The following is a 25178-nucleotide window of genomic DNA, read 5'->3' as shown; positions in this document are numbered from 1 at the left end:
GGCAGAGGAGCTCAAAGTTTCTTTTTCATTTTCTGTTGCGCCATTCCTCTGTTAGGTGCAGAATTAGGTACTGGAGTCACTGTCTAGCATCACTACTGGAACTGCTTTAAATTCAGCACAGGACAGGGGTGACACTATATTTGACCCGAGAGAGAGCCAAAAGGTATTTTTGGTTCTCCTGGCTCCTTCATGCTGTGACGACTCCGTTCAGTACTAACAGCAGAAGGATGAGACAAAGATAATGTTACTTATGTCAACTGAGATGGGCTTGGACCCAGAGCTCAAAATTCATTTCTGGCCCATTCTGCCCACGTACCTCATCACGGTGCAGTGCCAAAGCAGTGTGCTGCGTGTTCAAACGTCACAACAGGGCCTGTGCAATACACAGCCGAAAGCAGGAAAGGAAAGGAAATGAGTCAAGAGGATACACGTGAGAGAGCTGAGAAATATATGTGTGCAAAAAAAAGTCTTAAATAGCAGTGGTAAACACTGATTCAAAGAATGAGAAAATTCAATAGCAATGTGTTTCAGACTGCTACCAGCTGTATAAGAAAACATTCACAGTTTCACTAAGTTTAACATGAGCAATTCTTAGTATGAATTCTCACCACGGAAATCCACAATTAGGGTGGACTGAAATTATTTAATACTAATTTTCATGGTTGCACTAATTAAAAATATCGCTTAAATGATTAAAAACTTCTGTTACATTTATCTGAAACGTAAAAAAAAAAAGTTCACCTCTTTTTCTAAAGAATTTTTCTTACTTTTCATCCATTAAAAAGGAAAACCGGTAGGAACATAGATAATATGTTAATTGGAGAAAAATAAGAAACCCCTTCATCAAGAAATATATTTCACTTCTTTCTTGAAAACTGCTGGTTAAAGAGAATGACAAATATAAGGACTTTTCTCTCCATTTTTTTTTCTTGCTATTGCAAGCCCAGTTTGTCATTAGAAAAATCCCTGTTAATTAACAAGTTTCAAGAAGTTTGATTCATGAGCACCCTTTTCAAATGGAGGGTAGAGCCAACAGCAGAGGGTTTGGGCCCTCAGTCCCACAACACCGGCACGGAATAACCAGAGAGCACAACTCTTAATCAGAGATGCATCGCCTGCAGCATTCGTACGGGTTACTTAGTAACTACCTGTGAATAATGAAGGTATTCTCCAGAGAGAATAAAGGTCACTTCACAAATGCTATTAACAAAAGGAGGCTGCAATTTCTCGTGAACACATTTGGGAGCGACGGCTTGGAGGAGGGAAGCTCCCAGCAAGCAACGGAATTGTTATTAATTAGATAGAGCGCAGGCTTTGCAAATGAACTGAAATAAAATACAATGAGATGGTTAACAGTGGATGAGTGGGATGTTTAAACAAAGACTTAATGTAGGGGACATTTCAAATGCAGTCCTAAAGGGTACAGAGCACTAAGGAATTTTTTAGATCTATAAGACAGCAGCTGATTATGTAGAGAGGAAAGTTAATGAACTGGTGTACTCTGAAGTGTCTCCTTTTCTAGATATGGCTCTGTAACTTCCATTAGCATCCACAGACTCTTAAATACACAAACGCATTAGTCATGCATCAAATCACACTGTACATTTCGTGAAGGATCCAAAGACTGAAGTGACTCATACGGTCAAAATTTCTTTTCCCATGTGAATCAGCTGCAATGCTTGACAAATCTCCACTGGAAAAGAAAGGATGCTGTCTTTTGAGTAATATCTTTTACAGCACCTAACGGCTTTAGGACGCTGTCTGCAAGTTAGTCACACAGATTTCAAAACTGCGTTTTCAAAACTGTATGAAAAAAGCACGTCAAAATATTAGAAAGCATTTTTTAGCGATAGCAATAAGGTCCAGCTCAGCACTGTCCAGCCCACATGTAGCCAATTTGCACCACTAAATGCAAGCACCCGATGTTACCAAGTGGGGACGGACATCTTTTGCGATCACGTTGCAGAGCATGAAGGAATCAGATCTCAAAGGCTAGAATTAACTGTCCTCGTTCTTCTGCAAGGAGCCTGCTTTATCCGACATTTTTCCCTTCAAAACCTCCCTTTGGTCTCCAGGTTGGGAACGAGTCATGTCACGACTCATGAGGAGTTAAACAAATCGATGCATTCCACGGTGATTCACTGACAGTGGTTTTGCCATCTTTTGCTTATGTTGTAACCCCAAGCAGTGACAATTATCAGAGGGTTTGTGTTTGGCTTTTGTGATTCCTAATTCTCATTTCTATTTTTTTTATTTTTTTTTCCCCTAGCTTCTCAATCTGTTTTTAATTAAAATCAGACCCAGCCAAATGTTGAATAGTATGAAAAAATTCACCATCCGCGTACCATGTTAAGAGTTGCAGAATCTGGCAGCCTTCAAGTGTGTCACTGTGTTTTAAAAAAGGCAACTGGCCTCCCTGTGTGCATACGTCACGTTCTTCGAGGAGTTTTGTTCTTTCTGTGTAAACACGGCCTGTTAATGACGCATGTAACCCTTTCCTTCTGCCTGGAAGGGGGCTGCGGGCACCTTCTGGCAACACTTGGAGAAAGTCCATGTGGGGCTCGGTAAAGCACAGCCGTGCTGGGGCCACCGGCTGCAGACCAGTGGTGGGACCGCAAAAGTAGATGTGGACTGGGTAAAGGAAACCCCTATCCCCCTAGGGCGTTCCTGCATTGCCAGGCTCAGCTCTGGGGAGCTCCAGGGGTTTCACCCATGTGAAGAGAACTTGCTCTGTGGTAGTACTCAATCTTCCTGGGCCCAGGGGAGATCGCTGATATATTTTCACAGCTGAAAATCCGTTGAAACTGCCTTCATGCCTATCTGCTCTCAGCCATCCCGCCATTATGACATGCAATAAAAGCCACAGAGCTGGCCTGGCAGGCACAGGGGCTGTGTTTTCACTGATAAAAGAGGTGGGTTTTTTTTTAACACTGAACACAATACACGTGAACACTGAAAGCTATCTCGTTGCACAAGAGCCACGGAAAGCAACCAAATCGTTCATACTTGTGAGTCCTCCTTGGAGTTGACCCACAGGCCCCCAAATGAGAGGACTCAGAAAAGCTGTTTTTGGAGAGAGGAGAAGACCAATTTAAATTCAAAATGCTTTAATATGTGGGAATCGGGTATAAAGATGGAGGAGCAGGACCATGGCAGAAGAAGACGGTACAATATGATGGAAAGAGGAGGAGAAGTGTGTTGAAGAGGGCAAAGAGGAAGGAATGCAAGATGGGGCAAGGTCTTGCTCTTGCTAAGGCACAATGGAGACCACTGTATTTCTCGCTTCTCGGCCTGTCGCTGGCTGCCCGGCGCGGAAAGTGAGTGCTACAGCTGCCGAGGAACATAAAGCAAAGCAGAGCGAGCCACTGATTAAATGGAAGAAAAATCTGTCCAAGCGAATGAGTATTACTACCCTGGCTGCCACCTCTGCTCCAACCAGGCATTTCTGCTAGCTGCTTAACCTAGGCTTAGCTGCTTTGGCTTCAGCAGCTTGATGTTTCTGGGTCTTTCAGGTTTAATGCCAAAGGTAGAGGCTTTCTATCAGGGACAAGAAACAACCCACCTGAGGGAGGAGGTCTCAGTATTTTCTTCTATTCTGGCTGAGTTATAATAGATCTCCTTGTTTGCTTTTCTGTGTCTCTCTCATCTCCTGCTACAATCAAATTGGATGGTCTGTTATTTCAAACCATTTTTGGATTCAATCTTGCCTGAAAACACAGACAGTTGCTAACCCGTATGCCAGGGACCTACATTCCTCAGTCTCTGCCTGACTGCAGCACTTTTTCACTGCTCACATTACAGCCTGCCCTGTTTGAATATTCACACTGACTTCTACTTCTCCAAGCACGAAGGTTCTCAGGCTGTGTGAAGACGAGATGCGGTTTCTCTTGTGGGCAAGTTGCTTTTCCCTTTTCCAGTGCGAACAGCTGTGTACAGTAACTCCCCTCCCAGTTCCCCACCTCCGACTCTTCACACAGACAGCAAAGGGACAAAAAAAGTTCTCTTCACACATCCATAGCCCTTACCTCTGGAAACATCTTTGTTCATTCTCAAATGCTGCATAAGTGTGTGCTCTGCAACCACTGCCTAATTTTGTGGCATCTCAGAGGGTTGGTGTGCGAAGGATTTGCCATATGAAAATATCTGGTCAAAATAGGTTCTTCTGTCAAGCCACATCTGCACAGCATGATGCCAAATCAGTTCTGACCATGCTGCTCAGAGACAACAGAAATGGTAGCAGCCGTGTTTGTGCACAGCTCTGCTTGGGCTAAGCTGTCCTGCTAGAAAGCACCTTCATTGCTCTGCTCGCACCAGCAAGCTCCCAGGTCGGGTTTGACCACTGAAGTAGAGACGGAGTTTGAAGCCAGCTCACAGGGCTCTCAGATACGGGTATGGAAAGCTGAGGGCTAGTTTACCTGCATTTTGTCTTGGTCTCTGCATTGAGCCATTCCTCCCTGGCCAGCCACACAGTTCAAGTAGCAAGTGCTGTGAACGCCCCAGTGCCCAGACATAAAAGCTAATCTCTTAGTTAGCTGCTAATCCCCAGCCCCAGCCGCAGTGCGCACAGACATGTGCGGGTGTTTGCTTTCCGCTGGGCAGCCTGCAGATGGGCTCAACGCGGCTGAATCCCGAGGAATGTCGAAAATTTCTGCAATAAAACTGATAATGGTCGTTGCAGGAGAAGATGTCATTTCCCATGGAAGTAATGATAGAACGGGCCGTAAAATATAGGGCCGGGCTCAAAGTGACTTTTTTTTCTGTTTATTTCGTCAATATTTTCTTTTCTCCCTGTTGCTGTGTGAAAGGCTTCCTCAAAAAATAAGGGAAAGGGGTGATGGGACTGGAGCAGGAAAGCAGGAACCCTGCCTGCGTTCGCCCCAGCCCTCCGAAGTGCAAAACCGGTAAGAACCCCCCCAGGTTGTATTTTTCTCGTTTATTTGAAGCAGTTCCGAGTGGGAAAGCGCAGCTCTTCGAGGACGGACAGACAGAAATGACCGAGAATAAGCGCTTCAGGCCACAAGACCCCCACCACCCACCGGGCATCCCCCGGTTACCCGGGCGGGGGCGGCCCCGGGGGCGGCGGTGGCGGCGGCGGGCTGGCCAAGGGCTCCCTCCCGTGGTATCTGCGGGGAAAAACCGCCCCCCGTTGCCGGGATTTTTCCGTAGCCCCCGCCGCCCGGCCGCCCGAGGAGCCCCGCTAGCCCCCTGGGGGGACGAGCCGCTTGTCATTGGCGCTGGACACCCCCCGGCCGCTCCGCAAATACGGGGAAGGGAGCCAGAAAAAAAAAAAAAAAAAAATCAAGGGAAAGCAAACATGTCTGAAGTCGCTTTGATTCCGAAAGGATGAAAAGATTTAACAGTGCACGGGGGGAAAAAAGAAAAAAATGCACTGGATTTACATCGGCCAGAAGGAAAATGTACTTGGGCAAACAGCCCTTGCTTTTGAGTAAGAGCTCTTTTGAGAGGTGTTTTTATTCAAGTCTCCCAAGGAATGCAATCAGTTACTCTGTCTTGTCTAAACTTCGACTGAATATATAATTTCATTTAGCTAGTAACTGGCTCCCTTCGCCTTCATGCGGAGAGCCAGGAATGCTGCCAAAGATCCCTCCCGTCTGGAGTCTGCAATGGCAACAGACCAGCGCTCGGGTTCTGCTTCAGCCCTCTAACTCTTGGCAAGCCCATCACGACATGCCGACGTGCTGCAGCTGGGAAAGGAAGATGCCCTCCACCACCCTGCCCCTGACCGGGGAGGCACAAACTGCCCTGGAAAGACCTTGTAGATAAAAAGTGCCAAAAGTGGCAAAGCACGGCTCTTAAACCCACCTAAGTGACAGTCCTCACCTGTAACAACAAAAAGCTGACACTGAAAAGCATACTCAAAGCATGTGTGATGCTTAAAAAGGTGTTCTGAAATAAATACGAAATGAATCCTAACAACCTGGACTTTCTAAGAAGACATACAAAAAGAGTTAGGCTGACTGGAATTACATGTAACTGGGCATGTGGTAGTAAATGAAATGGCAAAATATCTGTATTTTTTATATGGTTTAATAATCGTAAAAGCCTAAGGCTGAAGTTATGCTTTATTACAAGGCCCTATTCATCTGCATTTGTAAATTCTATGACCCACACTTCCCAACTGCAGCAGGTCGGTAGCTGTTGACATCAGATTGCTTTGCTGTGCTGCTGGAGCGCTGCCCTCAGATGTTCCTCCTTGATTTACCCTGGAACATGGCAGCTGTTTTGCTAGGAGCGTGCATCAGAAGATCAAAGGTGGCCACACACTCACTTGGGCTCTGCTGTGGCCAATCACCCTGAAAGGACACACACAGCTTTGCCACAAAGCAGTGACCAACATTTCCAGGATCAGCAACACTCATTAGAGTTTTAATGAAGCAAAACTGGTCCTTGACTTCAACTTCATTGCATGAGCGTGACTCAGAGCATGGTTTTACCTTCCCTGTGCACAAATAGAAACACAGCAAGGATGGGAGGAAGGACCTAGAGGGCACCAAGCCAGGTAAACATGTCACTTTGACTTTGAAGGTGCCTTTCCAAACCTGACAGGCAGCGTTTATCATCTGAAGTGCTAACACTGCTGAAGAGGCTTCATCTTTCAACTGGTCTTCCTTTTTTTTTTTCTATTATTTTTCATTGCTTTTGACTAAAGATCATGAATCTTCGGGGCAAGAGACCTCTTGTTTGGCTTCAAAGTCTAGTGTGACCCTGGAACCGCTGGAGACTAATGTAAGATGGTAACTGGTTTTTCCTGTGGGGTTTTTGAAAGATCAGAAACATAATTATTTCAGAAAAATGCGTTGTGCCATTCTGTATTTCTATGCTTGCTTCTAGTCTCTTTTGGGTTCAGTGGTTGCCAGCCTTGAATATTTAGGTCTAATTTATTCCCGTTGGCTTAACTGGGGAAAGAAGCTGCTATGTTACTGAACAGACTCACGAGATACGGATATCTTCATCATTTAGGACACTCTTTTCTCCCTTGATTTTCTGTGTCTGCACTGGCTCACAGCAAGTTCAGTTACACTGAGATGTCATCATGATGTAGAGAAGAGCTTCCATATGTGGCGAAGAACCATGATTTTCTGCGTAGCAGTTTGTGTCTCAGTGCACTGATATATATTTACCACCCTGAAACAAGTCTTGGTCCCACGGAAGTCTGTGCAAGTTCTGCCACGGACTTCAAGAGGCAATTGAATTACAGGAATTCAGTCTGTAATTCTTAGCAGAAATATATCCTACAAAACAGTGTAGGCACATAATCCACACCATTATGGGAAGAGATAGCAAAGTCATTACATACAAGAAGGCCCGGGACCTGGAAAACAATTCATTACAGAATTAATTTGCTATGTATGGGTTCTCCTATTGATTGCCTCTGCCACAGCACATGATGCTTTCTAAGACCGCTTTGATTCTTCACCTAATATATGTTGCTTAGAGCTCCTGGAGCTCCTGAATTTATGCCTATGAATAAAGAGGGGGAAAAAATCACCATCTCTGGCTTGGAAGATCTTAAAAACAAACACAGAAAAGAGCAATGACAACACAAAAAATGAAGCCTCGTAACTGACTATATTTTATAAACCGTGACATTTTTGAAATCTAATGTCCTGGCCTGGAGATGGGATGGGATGGACTGCCCTTAACGATGAATCACTGCTCCGGTATTCCCTGCAGAAGACGATTGTAAAACAGCCTGAGAAGTGGAGCTGGAATAGGAATGAATATCCTTCTCTTTGGAGATTACCTTCACAGCTAAGCAAATTCTGTGCTCTTCTTATTGTAACAGTATTTCTAATCAGTAACATGAAGTTAAGCTACAAAACTGAGTGAAGAAACAATGATAATTCCAAAGCTATGCTAACAAGTCTTTCTCTTACTGTGTCACTGTGTTAAACACAGGGAAGCTGTGAGAATGCCCATGGAAAAAGCACTGGCTGATGTACAGAATACACACTCTAAAAAAGAAAAAAAAAAAAAAATTATTTCCTTTGAGTGTCATCCAGATACGGATGACAATAATTATTCAAACTCTGCGGGGATGGTTTTACTTATGCTAGAAGCTGTTCCTGCTTCCCCTGCTGCGCAAAGGAGCTCTTTCACCAAACATAAATGACAAGTCTCATCTCTGCCAACTTGTGGCTTGATTTCTCCAGAGAGCCTATTCCTCCAGGTCTCTAAGTGCCTCAGTTCTTACCCGAGCCAAAGACAGCCGAGGTGCTCACCACCTCACCTCGGCCATGTGGCACCAAGCAGGATTTTGGGCAGGGCAGGGCTTTGGTCAGAGAAACTTCATCACGGCACTGATCAGCTGCTTGATGTACCCACTGCTGGGGAGCCAGGGGTACGGGTGGCATCAGAGAAGGTCTCCCAGCCGGAAACCATGAAGGTCTCTGCCTTAGCTTACCCGGACTCACTTCTACGTTCTGACTTTTATTTTGAGGTTCTTTTGTTAACAAAGAGTACTGACAGAACTAAAATAAACCAAACAGCAGATCCTATTCTGGGCCTCGTAAGGGGTATCCACATGATAAGAACATGGTAAAACCTGGGAGGATAATTCCTGAAACCATACAAATCTGTATCACACAAGACACTTCAGTGTTGCAGCAAAAGCAAGACTAACAGAAATGTTTTATAATTTTTATGTGATAAGAATCTCATCGGGATACATCTCTCACATGCATTTTAGGCTATTTTTTTAAAACAAAACACCTTGTACACAAACAAGTAAACAGACTATCACCAACATGACCCTTCTGGTTTTGGCTAGCTTACAGAATTCTACTGAAGGCAGTAGGTGACACAGTTTCAAGTACTCAGTTTCTCATTTTCCAGCTTAACTGGACCGAATAGGAAGCTTTGTGCCTAAATAAGAGTCAGGGGCTTTATTTTGCTCAATCTGAACTTACATATTTGAGGTTTTAAGGAAAACATCATTGTTTGGCTGACTACCAGAAGTACAACTGAAACTGCTATTTTTCTGACATCCACGGGTGGTTAGAGCTCCACACCTCCAGCTTCCCATGGAGACGGAGCATGAACTCTCTAGTGCATACACACCAAGTGAATAGCGGAGTAAAGCAAGGGTGGCAGCTGTGAAAGGTGTCTGGGATTAGATGACAGAGAGCTCAGGGTCATTCCAATCTCGCTTCAGTTCGGTTCCCATTCATTGCCCGCTACCACTACGGGTGTTGTGGTGTCCCCAGGAGTCACGACCAGCTAGGAAAAGCTTTCCCTCTCCCCTAGGAAAAGCTTTCCCTCTCCCGCCAGAGCTCATCTGCCATGAAATGTGCCTTGCGGGGCTGGGGTTGGGCAGTGCCTTCAGCCTCGCAGGAGCTCTGCGAGGTCCCCACAGGTCAGGTCGGTCAGGCAGGGCACGGCGCCCGCAGCCCGCAGCAACTGCTGCCTCCCGCTTCTAAAGTCAGGGACTTCTGATTCGGCTGTTTGAGTTAATACTGAATCTGCCTGTTTCTCTAGAAGCTGGAAGGTGGTAACTCTTTTTTTAACACCGTTTTTTTCTTTTCAAGTTGATCCAACCTTTTTCTGCATATTCTTAGTGATAGTAACAAAAAGGTAGAAAGTCTGCGCTGGCGATAGGGAGCCTGGGTGAAAAGCAGAACTGGTGTGAACAGCAGATTCTCCGTTGTCAGTGCTGCTTTGCAAGTTTCCGACTTCACCAGTTCATTGTTTAAGTTTGTTTGTGAGAGAGTGCCTGGCTACCTTTCCTCTTTTAACCTAAGTAATCGCATGGGAAGTGCTTCATATGGACAAGGGTCTTCCCAGTCAGGTTTGCTATCGGCCTTTTATGAGCATTCTGTTAATTCTGCCCATCGCTTCAACTTCCAGCTCTCCCTGGCGTTTAAGAAAACAGCGACAACATGTGGGAAATTAACTCATAACCTATGGTGAGTATTTCATTAACTCTGCACCTCGTATCCGACACCCGGAGCAGTGGCACATCACCACCTATGGAGGGCCTTGTGCAGACCCCAGTGACACACCACAGAAACTCTCCTTCTTCATAATGTAGCCAGGAGTGTGCTCTCTCCCTCGGACTTAAGCAGCGAAGACCAACTTCAAAACCAGACATGACCTCAAGAGCATTATTTATTGTTAGGAGGGAAAGGTGCCAGCCAAGCCAGAGAAGAAGACAGCCTTGAAACTGGCAAAGAACTGACCCAACGCAAAGCATGAAGTTCACCCTTCACAGTGATTCCCGGGAGGCAGGTAGGGATATCGTGTGGAGTAACACAACCTAATTGTTTCTTGCAAGATGGAGAGGAGATAGGTACAGGGCTGAAGTGAAGTGAAGCTGCTGACAGAGGGGCTCTCTTTGCAGAGAAGGAAAACACAACAGGGAATGAGAAAAATCATGCTAATAACTTTTTAAGATGTCGGCCTCCTTACGAAGTTATCATTAGTTTTGTTTATCGTTGATTGCAGTGCGGCAACTTCTTGTGAAATATCAGTGAAGTTTCTTAGCTCTCTGGTGACTTGGTTTATCTACTGATACGTTAGAATAAAATGTATACTGCCTGGAAATTCCTGTGAGACTCCCTAATTTAGTTATTTGACAAGTATTTGGAGATTTCTAGATGAAGGTTGCAACAGAGAATTTAAAAAGTAAGATAGATAATTGCTTATGAAATATGGTCATAGTTTCTCAAAAACTTGGGCTTTTTTGAGTAATAACTAACAAATAAATGGCAATTTGACAGCCAGCTGTTGGGGTTTCCCTTGTATGAATAATATAAACCAACAGCAGCACGCGCACACACAGAGTTCAAAAACAAGGGAATGTAACTGTAAGGAATCTAAAGCAAGCTGACGTTTGTAAAAGCCGGTGCCGTTGCAGCAGTGCAGACTGGCAGGAGGAACAGAACTGCAGCGGAAGGTAAGACTTGGTGCGGGCAGCTGTAGCAGAGACATGCTCGTACTCTGTCACCAGAATCCCAGCTGTGACCTGAAGAGTCAACTGCTTCTTAGATGTCTAATCCCAAACAACGCTGGACAAAAGACCTGTCTCTAAACCTACTATTTATTTCAGGTCTGGGCCCTGAACAGATGTTCTTATTCTTGGAATGGATTATTGTCTGCTAAGGAAATGACTTAAGACCATCCTATTTGAACATGAACTACATATTCACATATTACATTCAGTCAGCAAAACCAACACTCTTGCCTGCTAAGCCACATAGTCCACATTAAGTATTTGTTCTAATCGTGCAAATATTGAATTGCTCCAAGTCATCAAAGTCAGCTAATACTGTTTGTAAAGCCAGCACTGCCTCGATTCAGATGTTTAAAGTTGCCAGAAAATAATGACTTTTGAAACTTTTCTTTGAAGCTGACTGAAGAGACGGGTGCACTGCAGGTCTCTCCATATTCATGTCCCTTCACAAAGAAGGGCTTGTCCTGATGCCGAGGGAAAGCACGGGAGGCTTCTCAAAGGGGGATTCATCCACAGAACAAAGAGCTCCAACCTCTGCCCTTACCAGAGTGCCGTGAGGTTTGCCTGTTTTGTTGTGTTTTGTGTTTTAATCGCTCCTTCAACAGATGGGCAACAGTCACACATCTCCTCAGAAAAGTTCACCCAACAGGACGGTCAAGCTTCCAGCAGCCCCCGGTAGGGCACAGACAAAAAGTTGTTTCTCTAAAACAAGGCCTGCTCTTGGGGCAAGTTGTTTTGACATTCAAATTCAAATGGTGCCACGGTCAAGCTCAAGCATCTACAGTTCTCGTGGGTCCAGCTGGCCACATACTGAGCATGTACCTCATGGACAGCTAAAGCTCTGCTCCCATGGGAGACTGCCACTGCCCTGGTACTGCTGCGGCACACACCCTTCTCTTCTGGTTTTCTGAAAAAGTTTTGATCTTCTGAGTGATTTGAATGGCAAGAATGTATTCCTTTCACGGCAATGTATTTTCCTCGTACCCCAAATACTGTCACTGACAGGTAATTTTAAAGGTGTTATTAATTTTTCCCCCCCTATGGATTTAATTAATTTCCAGTGCTTTATTTTCTTTGCAGTGTCACTGAATCAAGGAATAATAAAGCGATGTGCTTAAATAGAAAGTTTAGCTATGAGATTAGTTAATTGACAGCTAGAGGCCCCTGAAGACATGGTTCCTCCACCAGCGTAAGCCAACCTAAAACTAGACCGCTGAGAAAAAGGTGTTTATTCCCACCCTCTCCGTGGTGTCAGAGCCGGCACAAGAGCTAAACTCTTACATGGGGACATTTTCGGTCAGACCAAGAAGCCTCGGAGGTGTGCGGTCTTCGAGGGAGGTAGTGGGAAGGTGTGAGCGGGGCATAAGGGGAAGACAGGACTTCCCCCAGCTCCCCGTGAGCAGGAGTACAGCCTTAGATTAGCTTAAATTGATGAGGAAACTGCACCGAGACGCTGTTGTGGGACGCCATTCATGCGTAAGTGCACTGGTATGGGCTTCACAGCGGTGAGCACTCTGCCATCCGCATGTAACTACATAAATTGCAGGATAACAGTGATGCCTGACTAAGAGGTTTCAAAGGTCAGGGATGCTCTGGTGACATGAACTCAGACGTCTGCTATAAGCTAACCACAGCGTCAGCAGGCTATAAAGCAGCACGGCTAGGGTAGCCTTGTCAGGACCACATTATTTTTGAAATGCAATGAGCAGTCTTTGCTCACAGAAACTTAATTGCTACATAAAGAACATTTTTATAGTTCAAAATTTTGTCTTCAAAGAAGAAAATAAGAAGGAGGAAGGAAAAAGAGTCTAATTGGCTTTTAAACTCCGATGTTCAGCACAACGTATCACACACCCAGCAAATCAAAGCCAGCTTCGACTCAGCTTTTCTGCAGCTTGTTCCTTCCATACCTTTCCAGGATTACTAATTAATAGAGACCAGATGTCAAATACTTCAGCATGGCCTTAAATCTGGGATGCAACAAGCTTGGTCTCCTTATTGCCCTTGGGCCTCATGTGCAAATGGAATTTAAGGATCACTACTGATTTGCTAACTTTTTGTATCCCTCTGCCCTTTAACCTGTTGTAAATAATGATACAAAGGAGAACAAGGTCCAACCATACAAATACCTTCCTCTCTAATATTTTTTCCAAACCTTCTTCTAAACAGTGATCAGCAATAAGCAGGATTCCACTCAGAGACTTGCAGATACAACACAAAAGTAGAGAAAATGATGAGAAACAAAATTTTGAATTTATATCTTTATTATACAGGCCCAAAGCTGTGGTCACCATGCAGTTACACCGTAATGGGAATGATCTTGCTGAAAGGATCTCACTAAACAAATGTAAAGAGACCACAGACTACAGCATTCCAAATAACTGGCACTTTAATTTTTGAAAGAGCAAAAATAAATAAAGGAATGGCAGGTATGTCCTTCTCACAGATGGTGGGGCATATACATATTCCTTCTTTTCTATAGCTATTTAAGAGACAAAATTAGCAAATACTGCCCAAAAATGCAGACCTGTCATGTGAGGGCTCAGTTAACTGAGCTGTTTCTCTCCCCTTGGCTATTAGATCAAACACACATTCAGATAGGTGCATATGCCAAAAAAGAAATGCAATGTACTTGTTTGTATTTCATTTCTGCTTCCTTCCCTTTCCTCCTCCTTTCAGGACACTAACAGGAAGTAATTGGAGACATCTAATTGAATAAAAGCCCTGGAACATTTCCATTCTAGTTTTTCATGATACTCTCATAATTTAAGGTTTCACCACAAATCTAAAACGGTTCAGGTGTCTCACAAGGAATTAATCATCTCTGGAATATAGATAGCCACAGTGAAGAGCTGCACATAGACTGCACACATAGTGTTATGTAAAAGTGGTAATCTTTAAAAAAACAAAACATTTTTTTAAAATTTGTAGATCGAAACAAAGCACGTCTTATTCCCTACAGGATTTTCTTGCAACCTGTTCTTCAATTATTTGCACTAGGAGATGCTACAAATGGTATTAGTTACAATATACAGTCCACTGTCATCTTCTGGTCCAGCAGAAGAACCTGTCTCTCCGATGGACGCAAAACTGTTCATCTGAGCAGATCATCCTCAACAGCACAAATATGGTCTAGAAACTCATAGAGTTTATGGTTTTAATTTATAAAATTAAACCTGCCCCAGACAGGTAATACTGGTATGTAAGTTTGCCATCCCTGGGTTCTGTCAGAAACGGGGTACTGAGGTGCTCAGAGCCGTCTCAGTCTGCAGCGCTGGGATCCTTCTGGCACGTCAGACCCAAGATGCGATGTGATGCACGCTAGAACATGGGCGCACTTCTCATTAACTCTGCAGAGCCCGGGACATGGTAAGCTGCCAGAACCTCCTTCATCTTGCCTGTTGACAAAAGGAACAATAACTAGTCATCACTGGTTGCTGGAGTGTAATTCCAACTTTTGAAGAGCCCTATAAATGAGATTATTTTTTATTTTTTTTTAACCAGGCAATAGCAAATGTTTCATAAATAACAGATTTGGGATAACGTTTACAGTCTCTCTGTTAGCCACAGGATGCTTATGAGGGAGAAAGGCATCTTATACTGCATGGTTCCTAAAATATTATCCAGGATTAAACATACCATTATTTTAAAAATATTACTAATTTTCCCTTTCAGTGTCCAGTAGCTTAGTACTTTAAAATCTTCATTAAAATATTATCTCTGTAAAGAATGATTTTTTATAGCAGATTTTCTGGCTAAAAATGTATTGTCTCTTACACATACTGTACACAAGATACAGTGTAAACAATTTAGAGGATTAATAAACAATTAACAAGTAAGAATCCAAGAAATTAATTAGTGGCTTATGTAAGTCTGGTGTAGAAGTATCTCTAACACATATTAGTCATGTCCATTATGTATTGTTAACAGCTATTAATCACAACAACTATAAATCCTTCATAAATGACTCATTGAACGGGCTTCACAGAATCAAGGGTCAGAAAAGACCACTAGATTATCTACCCTGATTTCCTGACACTTATAATTTTTCCAGATAGTCCTCTGTGAAGCCCAGGCACTTTGGTTCTCAGAAAACCAAACTTTTAGTATCACAGACTGAGAAAAGGAAAGACCAAGAATACACCTCCAATATGTATTTGCTGCAGAATAGCGGAAGGAGAAGCAGAGGTACCTCTGGAGGGTGATTCACCCACTCCTTAGGTAATCTCTAAAAGGTGTCCATCTTTTTTCCATGGACTATAAGTAGACCAAAGGCCAAACTTTCTTATGGCTAGAATCGAGTGCTTTGTATCCTGCCACAGGTATGTGATTATGATCTCCTATTTGTTTCACAGAGACCATTCACAAAGCCACCAGACCCCAGTAATTTTCAATCAATACTGACGTAGGTAAAATGAGAAAAAGTGTCATTGGTTCAATATTATATAAATACAGAAGTCATGCAATAAATTCCAGAACTAATATTAAGGTTTTTGTTATGTACCCTGAAATTTTGCATGTATAATTATTCTCCTTATCATTGTTACATAGACAGAAATCACTAAAAGAATAGAACTAGCAGGTAATTTGAGAGATCACTTCACCCATCCCTGACCTATGCCACCCCTGCTGATGTTTTCTAACCTATTTTTAAACATCTGCAAGACCGAAGTTTCCATGAATTCCCCCTAAAGAACCTATTCCAGGGCTCCAGTTTTCTTTGACACTTACATCTTTCTCCTGATGCTTATACTCAATCATCCTCGTTGAGATCTCAGCCTATTATGGCTTTCCTGTACCGACAGTGTATATGGCAGATAAATCCCTTCCTCTTTAGAGTCACGCATTGCTATAGGAAGGCTGCTATCATGTCTTCCTTTCCTCCTCTCGTCTCTAGACTAAACAACCCTTCCAACCTTTCCTTGAAGGCCACGTTTTACAGATCTTTGAGCTCCGTTTGTTGGGTCCCACCTGAGCTGCAGTTCCTGCAAGTGGGTAAAGCTCTTCCACTAAGGCCTTGTCAGTGCTGAGCAGAGCAAATTAATTACATTTTATGCTTTATTACTTCCCTTCCTATAGCCCACGATAGCGCTGGCCTTGTTTCTGAAAGGTCCCTTCCAAACTAGGCGATTCCGTGATTGATTCAGACATCCCTGGTGCATGTTCAGCTTGGGATCATTATGACACTGGGTCTTTTGCTGCTTGGCCAGTTGTTTCCCATCTGTATTTGTGTGCAGCTGATTATGTGGAGCTATGTGTACACTTTTGCATTTGCTCTGATTTAACTACTGGAAAGCTGATATTTTCGAGGCTACTCCGCTACTTTATCGAGGTCATTTTCAATTGCCTTGCTTCCAACGCGCTTGTTCTGCTCTGTGAATTTATTAAGCATACTTTCTAACCTTTCATCCAAGCTGTCAGTGGGAAAACCGAATAGTACCAGAACAAGGAAAACCACTTGCAGAACTGCACTTAATGGTGTATCATTGAGAACTACTCTCTGCATATGGTTTCCAAATCATTTATGCACTCACATAATACCAATTTATTCTAGCCCGGCACACATGAGAATAATAACAACTGAAATATTTTGCCATACAGCCTTGTTCAAATAAAGCAGATAATACTAGTAAATATCTTTTAAAATGAAGCATTGTGTACACTTCGAAAATGAAAGCATTATGGAGAAAAGATTTCAAGTGAGAATACAGTCTTGCTGACAGCTGATTTTACATCCATATAGCTAATTTTATGAAGTATGGGCTCTACTAGAATATTGTTCAATTTAGCCTTAATGGAAGTCTTTCATAGCCTCTTAAAACTGAGTTTTGTTCAATAGAAACCTCCACTGAGAAAGCAACAAAGACGTACCGCTACAATACCTCCTTTGGAAATAAATCAGTTGCACAGCTTCACAAAACTCCAAGCTGCAAAATTGCTGTTTACTATTTATCTTGTGTAAGTTCTTGATCAGAAACATACTGAACAAGGACTGCTAACACCAACAGGACTGATCATACTGAGCCTTTCAAAGAAAGGATTACTATTTACATCAATCTTTATGGAGATACAAGCCAATTCCACAAATACAGGAGGCACAGATCACACTTCTTACCGAATTGGGGTTATTTGGTAGACCTTTTCTACTTCTCACTCTATGATATATGCTGTTTATGCTACCTGAGAGACTCACAAAAATGCAATAACTTGCTTCCTAAGGCAGAGACTTCCCAGTCTTCCCCAGTTCCTTCCCCGACAGGTACAATATTGTATTTTCAGTTCTGGACTGGAGGACTTCAACTTCTGGCCAGCAGAAGTTGAAATACACGCTAGTCAGTAAATACAACACAAAGCCCACCTTCAACTAACAAGAAATTTTATTTGATTTTATATTTAGGGATATATCCCATTGGACTTCCAGTGAGAAGAAGAGAGAGACTGACTTTCCTCTGAAATATATGTGCTTGCAGAGTGACAGCAGCCTAGAGAGTACACACAAAGACGTTCGACTTTCTCCAGTGGAAAAGAAGGAAAGGGGAGAAGGAAGGACGGACGAGCCAGCTTGACCCAGGACTGCTCGTGACGTACAGCCCACTGCCTGACTGCCGAGGCAGAGAAGGATCCCCGCAAAAAACTCGCTCGTTACGGGAAGTCCAAAGTCCCGAGGCTGAGATAAACCAGATGGCTGTGCCTCCCTGAGAACAGCTCTAGGGATTTAAAATTATAAGGATTTAAGAGACTTCACTGAGAATCGTAGACATCCAGATACCAAAATTACCTTCATCTTTTTATCAGAGTCAGGGCTAGGATTTCCAACCTTTCCTGGGATCAAGACTTTTGCTAACAGTGAAAGGAAAAGACAGACAAACTGCTCAGTCAGAAACACCGCTGAGAGAAAACCCAGGCAGGCGCTTACTCAGGAGCAGAAGAGCTGACACCCTGTCAACATGGAAAGATGTACCTGTCATGGCGATTTCTCTCTTAAAAGACTATCATCGTTCTCTTTGTGATCCAGAAACTAAATCTGCTCAGCTTGTCTACTTTGCAGGCAAGGAAAGGTGAACAGCTAAGGGGTGAACCCTGCTTTCTGCGCACTAGCTGCATCACGACACAGTCATCTGCCGGCAGAGAAAAGAGGGTGAGGGGGATGGCACCGTCCTGCTTGGTGGCTGAACTGTTCTGTCTCTGTGCGGATATATGGACCTTGCTTATGATATGGGAAAGGGCTGCATGTGCTTTGAACAGCCCTGAGCTCTAACACGTGAATAGGATACTGCTTAGTTCCTCCACGACCACTGAAACCTGCACATGAAGCCACCCAAGTGAGTTTCCCAACCCAGAAACATGGATCTGGTGACACCGCTCCAGGGAAAAGGGTGGAAGAGGAGAGGCATTGGCCTGTTGGCACTGGCAGGGTCCTGCCACCACAGATGCAAGGGTAGGACAGGCTGAGCGCAGCCAAAGCCTGCCACGCGGGAGGCAAAGCTGGGCACATCATGTCAGAGGTGCACCCCATCTGCAGGCAAAAGAGACGAAGTGGATGGGTAGACATTATTGTGACCTGAAACTATCTAGGCTGGAAATAAAGACAATTGCTCTGCAGTAATTCCACAGTGGTCCTAACCTCTCGCATAATACTGCTGCATGTTTTTGAAACATCCAGTGCATTTTTTTCCTGAGTGACCGCTGCTTTGCCATGGTGGCTGAAGTTGCACACAGAGATGCAGTTCCAATGTGCACAAAATCTCTTCTTACGCCTCAAACAAGATGTAGGGGAGCCACTCCAGTCATGTGGAATGGGGTGGGGGGGCCACTCACCTCACCTGGGTTGGCTACCCAAGGATGGGACTCAGTTATCTATTCTTAGGTGTCTGGTGCCTTTTCAGATGCCCTAAAGGTTTCACAGAATCGCAGAACGGTGGGGTTGGAAGGGACCTCTGGAGATCATCTAGTCCAACCCCCCTGCCAGAGCAGGGTCACCTAGAGCAGGTTGCACAGGAACGCGTCCAGGCAGGTTTTGAATGTCTCCAGAGACGGAGACTCCACCACCTCTCTGGGCAGCCTGTTCCAGTGCTCTGCCACCCTCAAAGTTTCCTGCCTCATTAGCATGGGAACCATCAGGACATCTTTAATGGCACTAGATGCTTCTGTTCAGGCAAGCAAACCCGTGACAAACAGCACGTACTCAGCCAGCTATCTAGAGCCAGTCAATGACAGGAGGAGAATTTGTCCCATGCCCGCCTAAGTGTCTAAAACATGCGGCAGGAGCAGCCGAGAGGTGTGTGGGTGTCCCACCCCCACTATTTAGCACTCGCTCTATGCTACAGAGACAAAACAGTCATCTTTGCAGTGTAAATGTTTCACAAGGGTGAAGTTAAGTGAGATGAGTCCCACGCATTTTTTTTCAAAAGCAGCAATAGGAGTCTGCATATAAACCAGTGTAACATTAGCGTGCCGACTGACAGAGGGAAAATTAGTAACAGTGTAATTAGGACTGAAGCTACCAAATAGAGATTAATAGCAAATGCAAAACTTTTTTCCTGATGTTAGCAAGCAGCATAAAACCTACGTAATTTAACTGACTTTACATTTCAGTGAAAGTTTATGGGTAGGGAGTAGACTACTGATAACGAAATACCTCGATTTGTTCGTTCTTTGAAGTCAAATGTCTTAGCCTTTACAGTAAGGAAATGCTGATGATTGTATAAACTTGAATTAAATCACGAAGACCCCGTCCCTGATGTTAGAGAAGACTCTATCAAGGTAATAATAATAACTGTAACTTCACGTGATGTTATATATTTTTGTGTCATATCTAAAGAGGCAGTAGGAAATTTGGAACTTGTGATGGTGTTTTATACGACTCAATCTGAAGGGTGTTTTGGGGAAAAAATGAGTAGTGATATTCAATATCTGCATTGCTGTATTATTTCTGTATCTGTACAGAAAAAGACTCATAGTTAATTTTTTTAAACAAATTAACAGGCTAACATTAAGCAGAAGTATTGGAATATATCTAAGAGTCTTGATATCATAAAGATATCAGGGATATAAGGATAAAGAGAAGCTACAATGTGCTAAATTCAAATTACACTTAATTACAATGGATAACAAAATCTCTAAACTTTTAAAGAATTTATTTAGAAATATATTTTAAAACTCACACCAATCTGCCAGTTTAACAATCACGTGGAACAGTTTAAAACAGGAGAAAATCCTAGACTAGACAGAAATAGTAGTATATATTATTCTTTAAAATGATTTAAAATCATTAGAAAAAATTCTATATAACATGATGTAAAAATCTGCTTAACTTGAAAAGCTTTTCTGTGTTGAATATGGTGGTGTATGTGATATCAGTTAGAAATGAACAGTCCAGTGGTACACTGCATTCTGTAGTTAAGACCTGATTAGGGTACCATGGGATAATCCAGTTGCCAGTCCGCCAAAATACCGGCTGGGATCCAGCAACTTTTTATGGGAATGGGTGAGTTTTGTGCTGGAACGGGAATTTCACAGCCGTGCAGCAGTTTCCCTGGTGTGTAACTGAAAATGTGTGTACCACACTGCACAAGCCAACAACTGTAGCCACCTCTGACCTCTTCACTTTCTTCCCCTCCTTTCAGGTAATCTGCGCCTGGTTTTTTTCACTCCATACATATCTTCCTTCAGCAAGAATTCTGTAATCCAAACTACATCCTCATTGCAGCTGTGCAGACTCCAACCAAGCTCAGTCCTTTACTTTGTCAAATCCAATGCTGTCAACTCTGGAGAGTTTCTCGTGACCTCCGTGATGTGGTGTTTTCCTGTAAAGCTTCTCCTTCTGAAGAGAGCTGCTCATGTGAGAATCTTTTCACCTTTTAATTTATTTTTGTATACTCACAGATGCAAAGAAAAGGCATAAAATGTGATTTTAGGTGCTGGTAGGCTCATAAGAGGCTGAGAAAAACAAAAAGCAAAATAAAAGGGATTTCCAGAGCCTTAATTTTAAGATTTGAAGATTTTAAAGCCAGTCTCAAAATTTTTGAAGCCACAATTTTTGAATGTTTGACATTTGCAAGACCAGAAACATCCAAACCTGCTGCCTTCAGCTTTGCAGTTATCCTGCTCTGCCTTGCCATGAGAGAGACAAAGATTTATGTTCGTTTTGGGGTATGTCTACACAGTTACGTGACTGAATCTTGACCACGAGCCAACTCTTGACATACTTGCTAGAACACTTCATCGACGCTGAAGCCAAACGGTGTTCCTCGAGGTGGCTACAGTATGGCAGAGGGTGTGAGCTGGAAACTGCAAACAACACTTCAAGGTGTTAATGAAGAGCAGCCTTAATCTCTCCTCAGCTGGGCTTGACTGTGGGAATGCGTCTGGTTTGCTTCAAGGCAAAGGCATATCCATAAACACCGCAGGGCAGTTCAAGCGAACCCTTCTGTGCTGTGCTGAAGCAGTGAGGACGGGCTCACAGAGCCGGGTGGTGCCGACAGCCGGTACGCATGGGGAGAGCCATGCCCACCACACAGCCACATGTCCCATGGGAGAGCCGGGGGCCGACAGCAGGACCGCTCCCGTGCTGTACCAGTCCTGCGGGATAAGCCTTGCACTAACCTGGACCTCTTTGCCTTATGGGATTTAGGGAGCTGTTTGCTCCCAGGGTCCAGGTGAATGTAATTTGTCCCAAACTGTTGCTTTCCCCTGGCATGAGGCAGGCAGAGCGCTCACCGCCGGCACCTCTCTCGCCAGACAGGCAGGTCAGGTGCAGCTGCCTCCCAGTTGTGGGGCTGGTGCGTTCCCGTAACTCGTCACACTGGGACAATGTAGATAAAAAGTCATTGCACAATCACTGAATATCAGCTGGAATCAGCTAATAAATTGTTTGCCAGCAGCACAGAGCACCTTCCTGTGCTGTCTCAAAGCGGTAACTGACGCTTAGGGCTTCCAACAACGTGGAGGAAGCAAGTGAAACCCAAATCAGCATCCCTGCCCTGAAATGGACTTGAAGCTCTTACACCTCTCAGTGTTTGTCAGGGCTGTATCACACCAATGGCTTGCAGAGGTCCCAACAAACCTAGATTTTTCCTCTCTCTCACAGCTGAAGCGTCTTCCTTTTTTACTATCGCATCCCACCTCACTGAACACCTATGAGCATCTGGTTCCCCAAGGCAATCTCAGAAGCGTACAAAACTGTCCATAGTCCTTTGCTATGTGGAATAGGGGGATGCAAAGTAGGGGAATAGGAGACAGAGAGGTCTCAGCATGCAGGCTCCTCCTATTCCTTTACATTAACTGGCTAAGCTCTATACTAAAAGTTGGGGTTTTTTTTCTTTTTTAACATCTTTTTGCTTACTGTTCCAGAAATTCACTGTCCTGATAGCTAGAATCTTTTTTTTCTAATTTGCAACTTACATTTATTCATGACCAATTTACAACCCCGAGGTCTGTGTCTACAATAAGCAGATTTTCTTTTTTTGGGGTGTGCACTACTTGAAAGCAGTTTGAGAAACCGTCATCACAGACTCTTTCCCAGGCTTCCTTTTACTAGGTTAAGTCAACATCTGTTAGCATCCTCTTGTCTCTTAGTTTTCCTGTTCTTTCCATAGCTTGCCTCGGAGTCTCTTCCAGTTTGATTTAATCTTTCTTGAACACGGGTGATGAGACTTACGTATTTTATCCTACAAAAGCCGGTTTACGAGACTGGTTCACAGAGTCCCTTGGGAGGCAGTCCTGAGGGGACAGGAGTCCAGGAAGGCTGGACACTCTTCAAGAGGGAAATCCTAAAGTGCAGGAGCTGGCCATCCCCATGTGTCAAAAGATGAGCCGTCGGGGAAGAACACTGGCATGGCTGAACAGAGAGCTTTGGCTGGAACTCAGGGGAAAAAAGAGTTTATGACCTCTGGAAGAAGGGGCACGCGAGTCAGGAGGATTACAAGGATGTTGTGAGGTTTTGCAGGGACAAAATTAGAAGGGCCAAAGCCCAACTAGAACTTAATCTGGCTACTGCCGTAAAAGACAATAAAAATGTTTCTATAGATACATTAGGAACAGAAGGAGGGCTAAGGAGACTCTCCATCCTCTGTTGGATGTGGGGGGAAACAGTGACAAAGGATGAGGAAAAGGCTGAGAATCTTAATGCCTTTTCTGCCTCAGTCTTTAATAGTAAGACCAGTTGTTTTGGGGGTACCCAGCCCCCTGAGCTGGAAGACAGGGATGGGGAGCAGCATGAAGCCCCCATAATCCAAGGGGAAATGGTTAGCGACCTGCTACGCCACTTAGACACACACAAGTCCATGGGGTGGAAAGGGATGCACCCAAGGGTACTGAGGGAGCTGGCAGAAGTGCTCCCCAAGCCGCTTTCCATCATTTATCAGCGGTCCTGGCTACCCGGGGAAGTCCCAGTTGACTGGAGGTTAGCGCATGTGATGCCCATCTACAAGAAGGGCCGGAAGGAGGATCCAGGGAACTAAATGCCTGAGTCTGACCTCGGTGCTGGGGAAGGTTATGGAGCAGATTGGGTGCCATCCAGTGGCATGTACAGGACAATCAGGCAATCAGGCTCAGTCAGCATGTGTTTATGAAAGGCAGGTCCTGCTTGACTAACCTGATCTCCTTCAGGTGACCCGCTTAGTGGATGAGGGAAATGGTGTGGACATTGTCTACCTGGACTTTAGTAAAGCCTCTGACACTGTTTCCCACAGCATTCTCCTGGAGAAACTGGCTGCTCATGGCATGGATGGGCGTATGCTTGGCTGGGTAAAAATCTGTCTGGATGGACGGGCCCAAAGAGTTGTGGTGAATGGAGTTAAATCCAGTTGGTGACCAGTCAGAAGTGGTGTTCTCCAGGACTCAGTATTGGGGCCAGTTTTGTTTAATATCTTTATCAGTGATCTGGACGACAGTATCAAGTGCTTCCTCAGTAAGTTTGCAGACAACACCAAGCTGGGTGGATGTGTTGATCTGCTTGAGGGTAGAAAGGCTTTGCAGAGTGATCTGGACAGGCTGGATTGATGGGCCGAGGCCACTTGTATGAGGTTCAACAAGTCCAAATGCCGGGTTGTGACTTGGGTCACAACAACCCCATGCAACACTACAGGCTTCGGGAAGAGTGGCTGGAGAGCTGCCTGGCAGAAAAGGACCTGGGAGTGTTGGTCAACAGCTGGCTGAATATGAGCCGGCAAGCGTGCTGCCCAGGTGGCCAAGGCGGCCAATGGTATCCTGGCTTGTATCAGAAATAGGGTGGCCAGCAGGACTAGGGAAGTGATTGTCCCCTTGTACTCGGCACTGGTGAGGCTGTACCTCAAGTACTGTGTCCAGTTTTTGGCCCCTCACTACAAGAAAGACATTGAGGTGTTGGAGCGTGTCCAGAGAAGAGCAACAAAGCTGGTGAGAGGTCTAGAGCACAAGCCTTATGAGGAGCAGCTGAGGAAACTGGGTTTGCTCAACCTGGAGTAAAAGAGACTGAGGAGAGACCTTATCACTCTCTACAACTACCTGAAAGGAGGTTGTATGGTCTCTTCTCTCAAGTAACAAGCAACAGGACAAGAGGAAACGGCCTCAAGTTGCGCCAGGGGAGGTTTAGATTGGATATTAGGAAAAATTTCTTCACGTAAAGAGTTGTTAAGCATTGGAACGGGCTACCCAGGGAAGCGGTTGAGTCACCATCCCTGGAGGTATTCAAAAGACATGTAGATGTGGCACTGAGGGACATGGTTTAGTGGTGGACTTCGCAGTGTTAGATTATGGTTGGACTCGATGATCTTAAAGGCCTTTTTTCAACATAAATGATTCTATGATTCTTTGAAAAAGGCACTGATAACTTCACTATCTCTACTGGAGATACATTGCTTGATATGTCCTAAGATATCATTTTACTATTTTTCACACAGCTGTGTTACACCAATGACTCAGAGACATCTCACAACTAATAAACATACTTTGGTTTTCTCTCATTTTGCTGTCTCCAAAAAGTAAATGCAGAAACTGTGTTTATTTCTTTAAATGCCTGACTTCATATTTGTACTACTAAATTTCATACCAGTCATTCAGCAACTCCTTTGGATGAAAATTACCCACATGCAGTTGCTCATGAGGGTTTTACCAATCTGCAGAATGAATGTGTTTGCTGTGTCTACGCGCCCCTCCACTAAGAATTGTGTCCTCTGCCTGGCTTTAACCACGCAGTGGAGACCATCAGCTTCCTTCCCACATGCCC

General features: G+C 44.2%; 1 protein-coding gene across 3 annotated transcripts in view; it reads right to left on the bottom strand.

The window, feature by feature from the left end:
- SCAF8 (SR-related CTD associated factor 8) overlaps positions 1–25178 on the bottom strand; it is a 172461-nt gene that overhangs the window by 53238 nt on the left and 94045 nt on the right. Inside the window, exon 21 of one of the 3 annotated variants that reach the window (XM_074580466.1) lies at positions 13222–14370. The exons of the other annotated variants lie outside the window; for them this stretch is intronic. The gene's annotated coding sequence lies outside the window, so the exon portion shown is untranslated. Of the gene's footprint in view, positions 1–13221; positions 14371–25178 lie in introns of those variants that run through there. 3 annotated transcript variants of the gene reach the window in all.

This window comes from Larus michahellis, chromosome 3 (genome assembly GCF_964199755.1).
Source record: "Larus michahellis chromosome 3, bLarMic1.1, whole genome shotgun sequence".
NCBI lineage: Eukaryota > Metazoa > Chordata > Aves > Charadriiformes > Laridae > Larus > Larus michahellis.
This window is presented reverse-complemented; position numbering and strand designations above follow the sequence as displayed.